Genomic DNA, 12,312 nt, shown 5'->3' with positions numbered 1-12,312 from the left:
TGCATGCAGCTTGCATCTGACGGGGAAAAGAGCATGATGGAGGAAGAAGGCAGGACCTCAGCCTTGAGGAGTAAGTATCTACTGGGGCATTTACCAAATGGAGGCCTCTACCTGATGGGAAAACTATTCACCTTCTGGGGGCTTCTACTTATTTGGAGGGATTATCTCCACCTAAAGGGGAAATTATCTAACAACTGTGGAGGGACTCTACCTTACTGAGGGCATTTACCGATAAGGGAAATTCTCTACCTACTAGGGGCATCTACCTAGTGCTGGGGGAATCTGGGCCTGTTTATAGTGGTTGGTATTTATTTCCATATGCTCGTATTATTTTGTTACTGATTTATAAAATTAAAATAAATATGTCAGGTGCATTTCATGTTACACACTGCTCACGCTGTTAGATAGCTTGAGGATCAAGGAGGCACATGGTACCTTTCATATATCTGTCTGTGCTTCCATAACATAGAAAAATACTTTTATGGTGCCAAGTATTAAAAAAATGTTTCAAAGCTCTACAAGTGCTGAGAACAGTAACACCTCCTCACTCTTCCTCCCATCACTATCCCTATTAATTTACAGTCAGCTGGAAGATGAGATGAGAGTGAAAGGAGGTGTTACAGCCCTCAGTACAATGTGTCTCCTTGCCATAACAGCTATCTAACAGTGTCAGCAGTTTAGAATGTGAATTACTGCTGACAGATTCACCCTTAATTTTTGCAATGAGATCCACTGTGATACTGAGTACCATTAGTCTATGCCACTCCATTCTCACTGTGGATTTTCATACGGGGGAAGCGAAGATAGGTAAGTATGGCTGCTTTGTTGTTTTTCTACTCTAGTCACTGCACAGCATCTTAGACTTACAAGGCTATGTCACTACATTCTCGCAGCAGAACGAAAAGACTTAAAGTGACACTGCCCCCCCCCCCTTTTTGCATTATGACTTCTCTACACAGGTGTAAAGGGTAAATTTTGCAGTTTTCCTACCATATTTTATATCATAAGTCATGGTGCTTGTTCAAGTAAAAAGTGATCTTCATCTGCAGATTGTGCTAAGTGGGCGGGGCTTCACAGCAACAGCACCACTTAGCCCGCCCAAAGCACCATGGTTGGCCGTGCCCCTCCATGACGCCATAGGCACATAGGCCCCCCTTGGGCCATTGGAATAGGCTGGCTGAAAGGTCTAGGCCCCAACCCCTCTAGGTCGCACCATACCAATGGGCGCTGAGGAGGAGGGGCCTATGTGGCGATGATGTCACAAGGGCGTGGCCAACTGTGGCGCTGTGGACTCACCTGTGTAGAGAAGTCAGAATGCAAAAAGGGGGGGACAGTGTCACTTTAAGTGGTACTAAGTATCGCAGCAGATTTCACAATGAAACTTGCAGTATGAAATCAGCTGCGATAGGCCATGTGTGAAGGCATCCTAATGCAAAAAAAAGACTGTGGTGTTATACTCTTTCTATATATTGTATTCTTCATGGGTGCAAAGCAAGGGTTATGAGTACACACAAGGCGTTAGCGTTAGTGCAGAATCCACAGTGGATAATTCAATAGTTGCCGCCTCTGATCCAGTCTAGTCAAAACTAAAGCTTTGCTGTCCAGGCATGATGGGACTTGTAGTTTTGCAACAGTTGGAGGGCCTGAGTTTGACACCTCTGTCATAGCTCATCTAAATAGACAATTCAACCTTGATTAGTACAGTAAAATCAATATGATTTCCCCAATTACAGAAATCCCCAGGCTGTTCTTATTCACATACTTCATTATTATAAAGTTTCTAATATTGATAATATTAAGGTATTTAAACAAATATTTTGATGCTATTTATGTAATGTACTGGGTATGTACTGGAACAAATACTACACAAATCCAGCAGAGGGCACATGCGTTCCATGTAAAACACAAATATATCATTATCTGTTTAAGTTGTAAAATCTGCATATTTATATTTTACATAAAAGCCCACAGTGTTTCTCTGGAATTGTTTACCAGCTAAGAATTATATGGGTTACTATTTAAGGGGCCCAGTCTTTTCTCTAACATACATCTTTGATCGCCTCTTTTGTTCCATAAGGTTATGTTCACATAATGAGTTTTAGATGGAACCACTAGGATAAAGCTTTAATGGAAGAAATATATTTGTACGTTCTTGTGGTCCGCTCCTAGATAAACAGATAGATTTGCTATAGTATACTTATAATGTGGTTCTCCAATACAGGACAAAGGGACTGTAAACAAATTAGTAGGACGGACACAAACAATATCAATCATTCAGGCAGCACTTCATTGGTCAGCTTGGCTGACAGACCCCTAGGGCTGGGTTTCTACATATGTATTGCATTCTGAATGCTGGGGAAACCACATCCCAACTTCTCCACTCCCCAATAATGTAATTGTATTGTTTCAGGATTATCTGCAACACATCATAGCTACTGGGGGAAAAATGAGGATGTGGTTTCTACAAGCGTTCAAAAAGTGTTCTGAACACATATGTGAAATCATAGCCTATGGTATGCCTATGGACAATATTTAAAGGGAATCAACCATCAAGATTGTGCAAATATGGTTCCCAGCAGCACAGTATTTATCTACTGTGTAGCTCGTGGAGCATACCAGCCACGGCTTTAGCAGTGACTTTAAGAAGGGGAAAAAGATGCTTTATTATGGTGCGCAAGATTGGGATACGGGAGGCAACTAGTCATCTCGGCAGATTCTAGGACTAGTCACGGCTCTCTTCCTGTCAGAGGGCTCTGTGGGTGTAACTGACAGGCAGAGAGGCCACAAATGGGTCTTTCTGTCTGTCAATCATCCCCTCACTGCACGCTGACAGGCAGAGAGCCGTGTATAGTCACAGGTGGCTTCCCGTCCAAATGACTAGTTGCTGCCCCTCTTCTGGCCTTGCACATCTTTTTCCCCTTTGCAAAGCTACTGCTACAGCTATGGCTGGTATGCTCAGAGAGCTGCACAGTAGATCAATACTGTGCTTCTGGGAACCATATCAGCACCATCATGCTGACTGGTTCCCATTAAAGGGAAATTTAAAGAAAAACTAACTAACCACAGGATGGGGGACAAGTAAGAGATTGTGGTGATCTCCATATTGGGCCCCCAGCTTGTTATGAATACAGCTGCGGGTACAGCACCTAACCATCAGCTCTATTCATTCCTATGGAGGTGTTGGAAAGAGCTGAGTGCAATATTAGGGCCCTATTCCACGGAACGATTATAGTTTGCATAATCGTTAACGATAAATGATTTCAAACGACCGCTATTGCGAACAGCCTGAAATCGTTCACCCATTTACATGGAACGATAATCGTTACTTATGATCGTTCTTGCGGTCGTCTTGTCGTCGCTATTGCGTTCGTTGCTACTGTAAAGGACCAAACGTCTTATTCAAAACAAACGATTAGCGAACGAGCGACAATAAAAATAGGTCTAGGTCTTATTAAGCGATCAACGATTTCTCGTTCGTCATTTAATCGTTAACTGCTATTCAACCGAACGATGTAACGATAATTCAAACGATAATCGCCCCGTGGAATAGGGCCCTTAGTCTCTCTTCAATGGCTCAATTTATGCTCTATGGAACCGCCAGAGAGCCCAGTACACTCGGCTCTTTCTGACAGCTCCGTAGGAATGGAGATCGCCAGGAGGTACAGAGCTCAGACCCCCCACAATCTCTTACTTGTCCCCTATGCACTGTATGTAAGTTTTTCATAGAAAACCCCTTCACAGCAGAGAGATGAGTTGGCATACCAGTTCAGAAATGGCAACAGTGAATATAATCATGGACAAAAAGGAAAAGTACAATACAATACAAAACAAAAAAGATTAGGATGGACTGTATAAAGGTCTGGAGAAAACAGCAGGTAATTATTTTAGACATTAGGAATTTGTTGCAACACCTTGCCCCTCTATTCTTTATTTGGTGTATAGCACAGACAATGTGGACCTTTCCTTCCAACTCTAAACTAATAATGGAGCAATATTGCATAGTGCAGCAGTTTTCTCCATATTGCACCATCTTTGCACTCTCCATTATGATCTAGATTGTGTTGTGCTTAGAACCTGGGAAAACTAAAATGGCTTTTTATTGGCAATATGACGCTATATACAAGATTATATACCCTATTACTGTATACTTCGACAATAGCAATTTTTGTAAAGTTTTCTTCCTTTCCGTTGTTTTTTTTTTTTAGTTAGAAAAAAGAAAACTGATACATATTTTTTTTTATAATGAACTGTAATATTCCTGCTCACAGCGTGGGAGTTTTTCATGTTTATCTTACTAATGAAGTGAAAAAACATCCTGGGCTATGTGGAAAGTAGCGCATTTGCCGTCCTCATTTATGCTTAAGCATGGTTTTCATTATGTCATGATGATAGTTTAAATAAACTGTTTTTCCAGGAGGATAACAAGCTTCATTGGTTACAGGAGCAGTGTGGGATTAAATGAAAGCTAATTTGATCAATTACTTATAGTTACAGAGGTCTCTCTATGAGACAGAAGCCAGTGTACATACTTTGGCAGATGACGAATCAGTGCAGTCAACACATGCTGTAAAGGTAATGAACATTCCTTTGGACTTCATTTTTTATCCAGCTGAGAGGAGAAAAAGATTAATCCCAATAACAGAGCTACTTCAAGCCCTACAGATACAATGTAGATAAGAATAGATTTCGCTCAACAAAATACTTATCCATTTACTATTTTATATTTCATTGTCTGCAAAATATACCTATACCATTGAGGATGGCAATTTGTCAGCCAACAGCGTCAGAAAGAAGTAAAGTGCACTAGGAGGATTTACTGACTACTGTAAGGTGTTTATGTAGGAGTCATTGGCAAGTTCCCTATTTTTGAGTGATTTGTTGACAGTCACTATAATTAACAATCCAAATCCTATGATGTTACTGTACAAACATAATTCTGATTTATAGAGCTATTACATTATGCACTCTAGTAGAAAAAATGACCACATTACCAAGCACAACAGGATCTGGCGGGAAGGTTATAGGTAAAAGCAGAACAGGCGAACTATGGACAAATGTTTATAATTAGCAAAATGGAACTGTTTAGGTCATTTAACATACTAAGGCCATGGTGCACCAAACTACAAAGTTCCCCAAAATGACGCAGAGGATGAAAGTAAGAAAATGACCTTACTATTTATATTTAGGGTGGGATGAAAAAGGAAAACTTGTGCACATATGCCGCTGAGCCCAGCTGCTTTATTTTCCAAGCATAGAAAATGTCCAGTCAGCCAATCCCTGGCTGAGGTGGGTTACCACTACAGCCAGTGACGATAGAGTATTTCTTATGGTGCGACAAGAGAGCAGGAAGTGGTCCGCAGTGCAGTGTTGCTCTAGAACTCAAGAACGCAAGAGATAGGTGTTGATATTGAACCAAAGATAACTAGGTCATCTGTTGTAGGTAGTATGGGAAAGTTCTCTGGCAGAAGAGGCTACTGCATACAAACAAGCCAATGCCTACTTGCAGTAGCCAGCTGTGCCTGTCAAAATTGTGTGCATAGTTTGTCCAGGTGTGGCAAATACATTTGTGATCATTTTTTGCATTTTGTCACTCTGCTCAGTAATAGTCTTCCATCTCATTCATTATATAAAATAGTTACATCTGTTAGGCCTCATCCACACATCAGTTATTTTCCTTTGGAATCTCAGAAATCAGGATCAGTAATATCCAGAAGAAACCATCTAAATGGCATCAGTGATGCATCTGTTTTTGTGGACCCGGTAATTAATGGCCACTGGCAGAAATCTGCCTAGAAGTTGCCAGACAAATCTTCAGTAAGAACGGCCTGCACATGAATGACGTTTCTGTATGTGGTCCATTTAAAATGGACCTATTGACTTCTGTTGAAGCTTCTGTTCTACCAAAACATAGCATATAGGTGCAGGTCCTACATTGGTGGCCAGAATGGATGTATGGGCGACTTCAATGAATCCTTTTTTATCTGTAAATCAGGATCCTTTAGAGTCAGAAAAAAAATTATGTGCGGGTGAGGCCTTATACTGGACATGTTTCCTTCTACTCGCATGTCACTGTATATTCCCCCTGAATAAAGCACTTGATGTGGTGCTCCTGCAGTGTTATTTTGGGGAAGTTTGGACATGTATGTTGTAAGCCAAAACTGTGAACAGGGTTACATGGCTATAGAAACACTTAAGGATGTTGACTTTGAGCTCAGAGATTTCATCTAGTAATAAGCAAGTAATCTATGCAATTTACTGATTAGTGATGTAGAAATTGTCTCAATGAGACAGTCTCAATGTAATACAGAGTAACATAAGAGGAAGGCAGTGTCCAGATGCATGCAGATATCAAAATTTCTATTATGTGATTTGTTTTAAAAAAAATTATAATATGGATTTAATAAAAAGAACATCAATCCATTATAGACATATGTTACACAAGGCAATTTTAGGGTTTCCTAATTTGTTAGTGCACAAAATATACAGTATATTCCAGGTCATGTGAACGATATCATGCAGTACATGTAGCAGAGCCTATAAGCCCAGTCTATATGCATGGTAACACAGTAACCCATACATTTGGAAATTAGTTGGTTGTTCCGCCTGACAGAAGACAAACAACATTCATTTGATCAAATCATTCTTAACTTGTTTTGTAATTTTCGAGCCATTAAGCAGCAAACAACGAATTAGTCAGGACTCTGTCACATGACCAGGAACGAGGAGCTTTGTTTCTGGCAACAAATTGAAATCAAATCTATCAATAAGCCATTTGTCTTAGAAGATTTTCAGTCAAGTTAAAATCATCTATTCCATTTCACAGTTACACCATTATTTACTGTGTGGATCCTGTCACAAACATCACAAAGGCGCTATCAGGTGTAAACTATTGGACTGGAACTGCAAAAGTGGGTGATGAACAAGAGCCAATAAATCACTATTGATTTCTGCAGCTCAGGAACCATCCACAAATGAACAATGAGAAGAGCTGCATGCGAACTCATCCTTCCTTTTCACTGTTTCATAGTGTGGAAATAGTAGAAAAAGATATACTAAATGTTGCACTAGTGCCAAACAAGGATCCGGGATCTATCAATGTATATCACAGTGACAAGACACTGGTATTTCCCAGTGATAAGATAGATATAGCAGGTTAGACCCAGATATCAGATGGAAGGTCCTGGCTGTGTTCTAGTTTATCTAAAACATGTTGGATGGGGTGGAGGTCCAGCCATTGTGTTGACCAGCCAGGTTCTTCCACACCAAAATCCCCTAACCGTGACTTTAGGGACCTTGCTTTCTGCATAAGTGCAGAAATGGGCCTTCCTTCAAAATGTACTCATTAAGTTGGTAGCATAAAATTGTCCATAAACCAAAGGGCCTGTGTCAAATACTATAAAATAAACCATAGCATTATTACAATTTGGACAATACAGTCAGACAGGTAAAGTTCTCCTGGCATTCACCAGGCTAATCCAGCAGACTGCCAGAGTTGTGATTCACCATTGCACAGAACATGTTTGAACTGCTCCAAACTCCAATGGTGGTAGCATACTTACAACACTTCTGATGCTTGCCATTGTTCTCAGTGATATACGGCTTGCATACAGCTGTTCAGCCATGAAAACCCATACTAAGAAACTTCTGACACACAGTTTTTGTGCTCCTTTTAACACCAGATGAGGTTTGGATCAGGAGAGTGTTGGCGACCTTTATGCACTGTGTACTTCAGCACTTGGTGACCCCTTTCTGTAACTTTACCTGGTCCGCTACCACATGCCTGAGTTGCTTTGCCTCAGAGCATGATCACTTTCATTTTTTAATAACCTCACTCACAGTTGAAGAATTTCACAAACTTTGTTGCAGTGGTAGTACCATGCTACAAAATTGTTTGTAAAGGCAGACTATATATCTATGAATTATTAATGCTTAAGGGTACATTCAGACATTGGACAGTGAAATCTGCTGCAAATCTGATTAAAATTAAAGTCTATGGAGTGCCATAGTGTTATAAAACCTAAAGAGGAAATCCAACCAATGGTAAAAACAGCAGGCAGGGGTGCGTGAAGAAAAAACAAACGAGTGAACTCATGGCCGTGCCTCCATTCATGATCGGGGTCCTGTTCATTGCCACCGGCTGTCATCTTCTGCAGAAAACCGGGTATGTCACATACCCAACTCCTGCAGCAGCAGCATCACGGCCGGGCTGAGCTGATTGTCACTGCCTGGCAGTCACTGATTGGCTAGGCGGGCAATCCCTTAGACAGGGTTGAGACGTTGCAGCTAGCGGAGCTGCAGGAACGGGTGAACGGGACCCCTAGCGGAGCTGATGTGAACGGGACCCCAGAGCAACACCACAAGGCACTACCCCTGCCTGCGTGCCATTTTTATTGTTCGTAGGACTTCTCCTTTAAGATACTGTACTGCTGTTATATTAAGAAAAATAATAAAGAAGCCATTCTCACTTGTTTGTGCTCCCCCCGTGCCCTCCTTTGGCACCACAGACTTTAATGGTAATCAAATTTGTGGATTTCGCTGTGTGTAACCATACCCTAATGGAGCGCAATAGGTAATATCTAAAGTGAAACTAGTAAATTGCCTAAGAATGGTTGAAAAATGGTTGTAATATAGTAATACCTTGCTTCCCGAACACCACCTTTTGTTCGGTATCCAAACAAAATCAGGAGAGAACTTTTGTTCTGCTCATAGTTATTGAGGTGTTCAGACACCAAGGTTACAGGAGTGGGAATTCCCATGGCGAATGCAGGGAGACGGGCAGAAGCTGGGCCGCTGTTAGAAGTCGGCACATGGGTGGAGTAGTCCAAGGAGGATGGTTCTCTTCTGCTCTAAAGAATTAAATTGTGTAAAGAGCAGGAGAACTGACTGTCTTCTCCGGACCTAATTCCTGTGTTCGTAACCTGGTGCCCAATGTTCCACAGTGTTACAACTCCGTCAATACCGCCCGAGTCATCTAAAGAAATGGTTCTGCTCCTGGCAGCGATCTGCTCGGTTGCTGATACATCCTGAACCTGATCTGTGTGCCACATTCTCACTGATACTGCTGTATAGAATCAACCCTGATGGTCACCAACTGTTCCTCTTCAATTACATGCTTCATCACTGCCAGCCTGGATATCGGTGCCCGCAGCTGGGGCAGGCAAACCGAGGTATCTCTTGCAGGTGAATACTGTGGCCAACCGAGGGGAGAAAGCAACATGGAGACAGCTCTAAGACACTTGGCTCCCGGGAGAGCTTTGGGAAAATGGCCGAGGCTTCGGGAATTTACAGCACCTTTGCCATTCTCCCGAAGCTCTCCCGGGAACGGGTGACAGGTTAGTTCATTGTTTTTTTTTTCAGTGGGGGCCCTGTAGCCAGGGGAGTCGGGCAATGTGGGGGGGTTCCTGCCTCCCGCTTCAGTTAACCCCTGCCTGACCACAGCAGGGCTCCAGTAGGTAAACCCTGCTGTGATCAGGCAGGGATTAACATTTTCCGGCATATAAGACAAACCTCTGGAAATCTTCTTAAAAGTCAGGGGTTGTCTTATACGCCCAGTCGTCTTAAATGCTGGAAAATATGGTATATTTAATATCTTTGGAAACTCCTCTCATAAGTTGGGTGGGCACATGGAAATCAGTGTAATCCAAGTTTTGTCTCACATTACGTCCGGTAAACATGTCTAAGCTGGCGGTAGAAAAATAGCATAGAAATGAGACGCTCAAACATGTCTTTGAGTGTTTAAAAATAATGTAAGACCCACGGTGGTAGTTATTTGACTCAAGTGAAAAGTGTTGTGGGTCAGGGAGATCCAGAAACTCAGTTATACCATAGAGAAGTATATAATGGTAAGCTGGGTTATTGTAATGGCAGATAACTAGAGATGAGCGAACCTCGAGCATGCTTAAGTCCATCTGAACCCGAACTCTCGGCATTTGATTAGCGGTGGCTGCTGAAGTTGGATAAAGCCCTAAGGCTATGTGGAAAACATGGATATAGTCATTGGCTGTATCCATGTTTTCCAGACAACCTTAGAGCTTTATCCAAGTTCAGCAGCCCCCGCTAATCAAATGCTGAACGTTCGGGTTCAGATGGACTCGAACCCGAACCCGGTTCGCTCATCTCTACAGATAACCCTAGCCCACACCTGCCTAGCTTAGTAAAGAATATAGATACACTTTAATGTGATAGTGGACACACTTCTGCTAATCAGAATATCTAGGGTTAGAAATTCAGGGTAGTTATAAAACTTATTTCCAGTCTAATCAGGTAGATGGGTCTTCAGAAGTGGGGATGGTCCGAACAGGCCGAGGTTCGGGTTCCTACGAACCTGAACTCTCGGCAATGATTCCAGCTGTCTGCGTGCTCCGTGGAGAGGGTGTATACAGCGGGAGGACCACCTGGAAATCTGGGATACAGCCATAGCCCTAGGCTGTATCCCAGTTTTCCAGGCGGTCCTCCCGCTGTATGCACCCGCTGCACGGAGCGGGCAGACAGCGGGAATCTGATGCTGAGTGTTCGGGTTCATACGAACCCGAACCTCGACAGGTTCGGACCATCCTTACTCAGAAGTAATGTGAAACTGGCCCCCATGAAAAATTTGTAACAGGGTGCCCCACCTTCTATAAGCCAATCATACTTCTTTTGTGCAGTAGGGTCCTTGTGCATTTGCTATCTTTGCACCCCCAAACATCGCTTCATCCCCAGAGGATCTCAGTCATTAAGGTTTTATTTGTATAATACAATATTTAGAAAGGACTCTGAAATTTAATACAAATATTAGGGCCTATAAGCTTTAATATATCAATAAAATCTATTTAAAATACCTTTGTCTAATCGAAGTTTCTACAATTTTAACCATAACTTCAGTTCCCTACAACATGCTAGAATTAAATGCCACATTTGTCCATACAGTGACAAGAAACAGACACTGGTACCTCTGATCTGCCATTCAGTAGCAAATCTGTATCCCAGCAATAATATCTGTGATTAAGGAAGAAAAATATACCACAAAATCCACAATGCCAGCATTTGAATGGGGTGGATTTGCCAAAAGCACTCCCTTCATGCGAGTTGCTTACTACACTCACACATCATTTATTGACTATGAAGAGCAGTCAGATAGAGACTGGGGCTGTAACCTGGCAATTAGTCTCATGTATGTAGAAAGCCTAGGTCTTTGTAGCACTGCACCTTAACATCATAATCCCTTACTTTGATCTGTCTTATTAATGATATTGAAAAGGGTGAATAAGCAGAAATTCCTCAGAGTTTATGGGAAGGCAGAGACAGGTAGGCTGTGCTTTTTATGTATTTTGATGGATGTTATCATAACAGGAGTAGGAGTAAATGGGGGTTGCAGTAGTTTGTGGATAAAGTCAAGTGGTTGTAGAGCAATTAGGTTAACCTGATGATGCTGAACATACCATTGTAATCAATATTATGACAAGTGCAAGGCATGTGATTAATAACCATATTAGTGGGTGACATGCGTCACGATTTGTTAGAACATACATGGCTTAGTCTACCCGTGATAATAACCTAGGTGCTCACTGGCACTTTCACAAGAACACACAAAGATTAATGAGATTTATTAAAAACTAAAAGTAGCTGGTCATAATGGGACAGCTGTTAGAAGTACACGAGTTGTTAATGTGGGGAGCTCCTAGTGTCTAGACACATTTGTTCTGAATGAACTTCTATATACATTAAGTCTTAGAGTCTAAGAGAAGACACAGACACAAATACAAATCATGTTACATGTCACTACCAAACATTGTTAACCATTAGCAATGTATACTCATAATTGTGTTGACCTGGATCTGAAGGTTTGCCATCATACCTATACAGCAATGAAACTTTGTGTTTTAAAGTACTCTGATCTGGCTATAATAGTAGCCTCATTACATAGTAAAAACTAGTCTATTCAATGCTTTGGAATATAGGCTTAATGAATATTTCACCCAGAGTTCAGAATAAACCGGACAGTCTATAGAATTTAAAGGTTGGACTGGTGATTGAGATTTCTAGGAGTATTCCTTTCTAAGCTCTACTTATGTTCCAGTGGCATTCCTAATGATGAAGAGGGTGGGAAGGAGGGACGGAGGGGTGGTGCAAAGTTAGGACACAGATAATCTAAGCCACGCCCGTAGGGCACAGGGCTGTAAGTTTAAATAACTGCATCACCTGCCAAACGGACCCCAGGACGATCTTTGATTAAAAACAGCTATCCAAAGGTGCAAGTGGGTTGGGGGGGGACAGATTGTGGGTACAGAGTCGCTTTAAATGGAGCTAATCCTCATGTGGCTCTTTATGGTT

This window comes from Dendropsophus ebraccatus, chromosome 3 (genome assembly GCF_027789765.1).
Source record: "Dendropsophus ebraccatus isolate aDenEbr1 chromosome 3, aDenEbr1.pat, whole genome shotgun sequence".
Taxonomy (NCBI): Eukaryota; Metazoa; Chordata; class Amphibia; order Anura; family Hylidae; genus Dendropsophus; species Dendropsophus ebraccatus.
Note: the sequence above shows the minus strand (reverse complement) of the source record.